This window comes from Sinocyclocheilus anshuiensis, unplaced genomic scaffold, assembly GCF_001515605.1.
Source record: "Sinocyclocheilus anshuiensis isolate Anshui unplaced genomic scaffold, SAMN03320099.WGS_v1.1 scaffold569, whole genome shotgun sequence".
Taxonomy (NCBI): domain Eukaryota; kingdom Metazoa; phylum Chordata; class Actinopteri; order Cypriniformes; family Cyprinidae; genus Sinocyclocheilus; species Sinocyclocheilus anshuiensis.
In genome coordinates this window covers 1,755,479-1,762,022 of record NW_015536511.1, presented here as the reverse complement: position 1 = coordinate 1,762,022, position 6,544 = coordinate 1,755,479, and positions in this window count along the sequence as shown.

Below are 6,544 nucleotides of genomic sequence, written 5' to 3'. Positions count from 1 at the left end.
ATTTTTCTTTATTAAAGAGCAATACTAAATATACAAGAGATAATAAGATAGATCTCTTAAAATAAACAACTAATTTGTTTTCTTTTTAGAAAAATTTACATTTTTATTGCTGAAATTGCATACATTAATAACCGTGAAAACTAAATAATTGCCAAATTACATTCAAAATGAAAATACAAATATATAAATAAAATAAATAAATAAAAATACAAAAATCAGTTTCACATTACTTTAAAAAAGGTAAACTGTACAAACTAAAACTAAGGCATAAATCAAAATAATAGTAATAAAAGTAATAATAATACCTAAGCATTGCATTTATGTCATGAAACATAAGCTTTTACTGTCTTCTTGGAAGACTTTGTGGCTTTTGTGAGAGGCAAAAATCAGTGGACAGGAAGGTAACTTGGAACAAGAACAAGAGACCATACACAATTTTTAAACACATTTTTCTGCAACATGAAATTAGAGTTATTTGGAGAATAAACCCTCTTAAATGTCCCTTTACGTACGTGTGTGTGTGTGTGTGTGTAAAACTTGTTTTTGATAGCCTTCATATTCTGTGTGCGGGTCAGTTCACAGCAGTGATAGAAATTAATCTGTTCCAATAAGTTTAAATTGATTTTTACATTTTATGGGCATTTTTACCTTTATAAAGCCTTTTTTTCTAAAAGTGTGCATCATCTTTTGAGTCAAATTCTTACATTTAATCAGTCAATTAGAATAAAAGACATTTGGGCTGTTACCAAACAAATTATATCAGTATCAAAATTCATCTTTGCAATGCAGAGGAAACACAGAAGCTGCATGGGATGAATTTCCCACACAGAGAGACATGAATGCATTTAACCTGCAGTTACAAATGCATAAATAATTTGTTGTTATTTTAAACATAAAACATTGAATACTGATATTTAAAATTACTTTTAAAACGAAAAGATACTTTAAATGTGAAATTAAAACCGCCAGCAGGTGGCAGCAAGTCACTGTTAAGAAGTGAGCCATTGCGATTGAACCAAATCATTTAAACGGGTGATTAATTCAGGAACGAAAAACGCAAAAACAGACGCAAAACAGCGCTGTGGCTGTGTTTGGAATTTTTTGTTGGCAAAATAAAGCAAAAACAGGCAATATAGTGTCTAAAACTTAAGTCTCATAATATTACCTTTTTGTTTATTGAACTGTTGAATACAATCACATTTGTAATCATGCTGATTTTAGAGGTGAAAACTGGCACTCTTCATGTGATATTGACTAACTTTCTGTGGTATTTTTATGCACAATGGCGATTAGTCTTTCACAAAACATAGCTAACGTAGGGACATTATAACTAGCCACCATATTGATTTACGGTCTTAAATATGTCCAGCGCTTTTGTTTTAAGTCTGGTCACTGTTTTTATAAAGTCTGTGGTATGGTCCAGCGTTTATCGGGTTGTGCGTCAGTAATAATGGTCCGTGGGGAAACACGGTGTTCCGTGTGTAGTTACAGTAAATGGACTAAACGAAGCCTGATTTTTTGTATTCGAGTTACTCGAGGTATTCGAGGAATCGTTTCAGTCCTATGTGCAATGCAAACCTGCAAGATTGAACAGTCTTTGTAATGTGGTCTTTGAAGGTCAGCTGGTCATCAAAGATTTCACCAAGATTTCTTACTGAAGTTGATGGGGTAATTGTAGAAGAACCTAGCTGGATGGTGAAGTCATGCTGTAGAGTTGGAGTGGCAGGGAAGACAAGAAGCTCAGTCTTTGCCAGGTTGAGCTGTAGGTGATGTTCTTTCATCCAGCCTGAGATCCGTGCAGCTACCGTTGGATCGTCTGGTTGAAATGAGAGATAGAGCTGTGTGTCATCAGCATAGCAATGATAGGAGAAGCCATGTGCCTGTATGATGGGACCCAGTGATGTAGTGTATATGGAGAAGAGGAGGGGTCCAAGAACTGATCCCTGAGGAACCCCAGTGACCAGTTGATGTGCTTTGGATACCTCCCCTCCCCAGGTCACCCTGAACGACCTACCAGTGAGATAAGATTCAAACCAGCGAAGTGGAATCCCTGTGATGCCCAGTGATGAGAGGGCAGACAGGAGGATCTGTTGATTGACAATTATTATCAATACAAACAGTGAGCAAACTTTATAAACATACATAAACAAGGTACTTTTGCATACCATATATCATGGTATTTGTTGAAATGGTTTAAAATGCACATAGATATTATTGTATGTGAATATGGTAATTATTCACCATGGTAAAATACTGGTATAAATGTTTGTAAGATTTTCAAATTTGAAAGAAGTCTCTTATGTTCACCAAAGATGCATTATTTGATCTAAATTAGAATAATAAATCAAGTATGAAATATTATCATTTAAAATAACTGTTTTCTATGTTTTATGTTTTTAGCATCATTACTCCAGTCTTCATACTCCAGCTGCTCAATATTTTTCTGGAAACCTTGACACATTTTTTTACAGGATTCTTTGATGAATTGAAAGTTCAAAAGAACAGCATTTAATTGAAATAGAACTCTTTTGTAACATTATAAATATTTTAAGATCACTTTTGATTAAATACATCCTTGAAGAATAAAAGAAACAAATCTTACTGATCCCAACCATTTGAACGGTAGTATATATCAAAGTACCACGCCGTTACTTACATCTAATAACATCATTGCACCACATTATTTTTAGTGATATTCTCACCTTAAGAAAACAGGAATTGTATCTCTGACACAATCAACCACTATGACTCCACTATGAGATCTGAGTTAAAGTCTATCTAGGCACACACTGCCTGTGTTTCTTAGCTTGAAAGAGCCAATTGAAAACCTCTGCAGGCCCCATTCTGTCTGCGCACACTAACCTTTACCATTCCAACCACACCGGTACCCACCACTTAGTCATACAGAAGCCCACTCACATGAGGCAGCATGGGAAAGACTCTGTTTCATCCCCAAGAGCACTAAATGGCGAGAGAGGTGTTGATGGATGGCTTTCCAAATTGGATCTGTAACATTTATACAACTTCAGCAACCGTAAACGGTCAATGCGGTTCATCTACTATACGCATCGTCATGCAATATTAATAATGTGTGCATAATGAATCGCATTACTATGAAATGTTATTAATGCAAAATATGACTAATACCACATCATCAGTCAGTCCTGCAGGTACTGTATTTCTCTCTTAATTTATTTGTGGACAGACATGGAGTAAAGGGAGGAGGGGTTGAGACAAAAGAGTTTCTGTGCAAAACCATGAAGGTGTTCCGCTCGGCTAGGGAAGAAAAAACAAACAGAAGCGAGAAGGAGAGAAGAGGAGGAGAGATGTGATTTCGCACCCTCAGCGGCTCCAGTGTGGCCTTGCGAAGCCTTTACCTCTCTTTCTGTTCCACACACATGGACAGATGCCCTTCGTGAAGTCTCGTCTAACATCCATCCTGAAGACAAACACCGACAGGCTCTGCCCTTGCCGAGGGGCATCAATTACACTTTTAATTAAAAACTAACACCCCAAATAAATTGGGGGCTGGACCCTTTAACCCCTGTCCTGCTCACACACCACATGGAAAGCACACACCTCTTCACACAATCCTTCTTGCTCTGTATCCACAGTAAATGTGGCCAGATGTTAATGTGAGAATAAATATTCGAGCGTCATTTCAGCACCATCAGTGTCTTACTAATTAGTGCTGTTTACAAAGACAAGGATCACTGATTCTAATTATTCATATGCCGGTTTGGGGATTTGAACGACCCACTAACCCTAGGTATTAAACTTGACTGTTCTGAAGGGACATGAATGATAACTGTGTAGCTTCCTATAGAGATGTGTGCTAAACACATTGAAATACATCTATTTTCATATTAATTCTCAACTCCCAAGATCAGTCTTTCCATGAACAAAACTACACTAAACGTTATTTGTAGCACACCTCTCATCCAATCCGCTTGTCAAGTCTGACGTCATGCATTATTTGTATACTTACTACATAAAGTATACTTAAAAATATACTTGAACTTTACTTAAGTATACTTACTAAAATAAACTTGAAGTATACTACTTTTTGGTAAGGGCAGGCCCAGTTCCAGAATCAAATCACTTGAGGGTGCTTCTGAAATTAGTATGTTTGCTCTAGCCTTAATGCACATGTATTTTGACATGTTTATTTTGCCCTTTCCATTGCTATGGTTATTTGAATCTCACATTTATATGCCATTTTCAGCTGTGAGTGGATTCTGACCAAATTAAACACCTCTGATTGGCCACTGTGTTCAAGAAATCAACAGATATGTCTGTGATTGGTTACACTGCTCAAAGCTGCAAAAACACATTGTTAATAGAAACAAAAATATGCACTGAAGCATTTGCCAAATCTGTTTTGCCGGTTTATTACAGCGTGCTCTTCATGCTTTTGTTTGAGTAACAAGAACAAGGTTTAAGGTTTAAACAAGTTTAAGAACAAGGCCTGTGCATCACAGTTTTCAGGTCCAAACACTCCATCAGATCCCATAAGCAAACAACAACTGTGCTAATATACACTTAAAGTATCAAAAAATCATGATCTTAAGCTTTATCTCCATACCAAAATCTCGAATAGCCTTCAGTGATTCATCCTTTATGAAATTATGTTGTCCATGATGCAGTGAGCCCAGTAGTTTACATCATGTTTTTAAAAGCTTAGCTTAAATATGTGATATGAATTAATGTCTCTTGAGATAGTATTCTCAACTGAAATAATTAATGGAAAAAAACTAAGGAAGTCAATGGCTACCAACAACTTTTGATAACCAAAATTCTAATTTTGCTAACAAACTATTTTAGCTGTCATGTGTTTTTGTCTGTCATCTGACATGATCTATCACAGCCAGTGTTGGGGAAACTTATAAAAAAAAAGCATTATAATATTGCATTACTCCATAAAAAAGTAACTAATTGCATTACTTAGTTACTTTCTATGTAAAGTAATGCATTACTTTTGCATTACTTTTTGTCAATGGGCTGGGCTTGCTTATTAGTTTTTTCAATAACAATAACAAAAAAATAAAAATAAAAAAGCTAAGGCCCTAATTAATAAGCCTCAGGCTGAAGGAAGTGCCTCTGTCTCTGTAACTCACTCCCGATTTCTCTCAACATGGGGACAGGAGAGGTGTCAGTGAATAAATGGGAAAACAAAGTAACTTGCGTTACTTAATTGAAAAAGTAACTCAGATATTTTGTTGTAAATGTAAAAAGAATGCGTTACTTTACTAGTTACTTTAAAAGTAATCTGATTATGTAACTAGCATTACTTGTAATGCGTTACCCCCAGCAGTGTTTACACTAACAGCTGCTGTTTAAATGTTGGATTGGAAATATATTCTAACAAATTTGTATTGTCCTCATTCCAATTTAGTCCAGCATAAGTGTCGAGCATATTTTAGGTTGCTTGCAATGCAAAAAATAAAATCTGCTTTGGCCTAATGAAAGAGTGGTGGAAGCGACATTGTGCCGACTATAGATAATCTCGTGTCAAGAATAGCAATGGCTAGTAAAACGTTTGACCTGCCATTTATAAGATTATCATAAAATAATGACTTCATATTAATCCAGTTACTTACTGCTCCACTCAGAAGAATCTATTTTAATATGCCAGTTGGAAAACTTACATCGCCATCTACTGTCAGAAATGGGAAATGCATCCCGTCTGACCAGAAGTGGGGGATAAGACATATACCCTCCTGATGATGAAAAATGAACAACCAGAAATTCTCACCCTAACATCTACTTACAAAACCTCAGAAACTGAACCGTAACACACTAAAAACACTAAAAACACTCAGAACATCCTAGTAACCAGACAGCAACATAAGAATGTATGCCTCATATCAACATCCTAGTAAACTTTTGATGTGGTCCAATTATCAACCATCAAGCAACTGCCCATTAACAAACACTGCATATCAACACCCTAAAAACCACCCAGAACATCCTAGCCTGGAGTTGGAGTTGATTTGAGTCAGTGGACAGAAGCCATGTGTGGGGACTCTGACAGCCACAGCCATATCTAGGCACCAGAATATCATAGACACATGGGTATTCGTGGAAAAAAGATCAGGCCAACTCCAACATTGTGGGCAGACAAGCACCACTCACATTTTCTTGAGACAATGTAAAAATGGATGCCTCTTATTCTATATTCTCTTTCTGTGCATGCAAGCGGCATGACTTTCTACTGCGCAAACATAAATACTTTCACTCTCTCTTTCCCTGTCTCACTGTTCCCCTCCTGCTGCATTTATTTTAGTAGCAGATCTCTCGCCACAGCTTTGATTGTGTTACAGGAGAGTGTTTGTGTTTGTTTTGTGTGTGTCTAGCGGCACTGAGACTCTTATACCAGCTGTTAATCCCTTGACCCTATCATACACCCACACACACTCACACACTCTTGGCCCAACACCGCCTTTATGACACTTGAGACTCTGGCAGAATTCATCTCGTGCTTTGCGGTGGACTTAGTCCGAGTGCTCTCTCAGCATACCACCCCTCTTTACCTTTTGTGTCC